We start from the raw sequence: 745 nt of genomic DNA, 5'->3' as shown, positions 1-745 counted from the left end.
AGCAACCTCCAGCCCTTGGGCTTAGGTGATTCTCTTGCCTCAGCCTCCCAAGTAGCTGGGACTACAGGCACCTGCCACAACGCCTGGCTATTTTTTGGTTACAGTTTGGCTGGGGCTGGGTTTGAACCCACCACCCTTGGTATATAGGGCTGGCGCCCTACCCACTGAACCACAGGCACCACCTAGAGAACCACTGCTTTAGACAGAAAATCCCCACCATACAAAGGACACATAGCCACACCTCATTTTTAGTCTTTATTTTTTTTTAAGTAAAGAAATTCCATTGACTCAAAGATAACAAAATTATAGTTTTTGTTTGTAATGATCTTTGTTTACCACCACACAGAATCATAGTAGAATCAAAAGTAATATGAGAACATAAAATGATCAAGGACACCACTGTTTAGTATAATTTCTTAATAAAGGTAAATATCCTCATATTTAGAAAAAATTGCATTGCTAGTTGCAAATCTTAAACACCTCAGTGCTGAAGGATCCTGTATTTCCCCCAAAAGATCCAGCAGCACGGAGGCTTTCAGAACACAAACTCAAAAATACAGTGTTTTTAGGGCAGCATTTTAAGTTTTGGAAAACCCAAACAAAACAAAACAAAACAAACCGGAATTAGGAATGTGAAAGTGATGGTTCTCAAAAATCAGTCTGGAAGCAGATCTGCCAACTTAAGAATGTGGTTGAAGGAGTCTAACCAGGAAAAGGAGAGATGCAAACTTGCTCCCCCCTCCCC

This window comes from Otolemur garnettii, unplaced genomic scaffold, assembly GCF_000181295.1.
Source record: "Otolemur garnettii isolate 467f Iridium unplaced genomic scaffold, OtoGar3 scaffold00029, whole genome shotgun sequence".
NCBI classification, from domain to species: domain Eukaryota; kingdom Metazoa; phylum Chordata; class Mammalia; order Primates; family Galagidae; genus Otolemur; species Otolemur garnettii.
The sequence above is the reverse complement of the archived record's forward strand: the minus strand, read 5'-3'. Positions refer to the sequence as shown.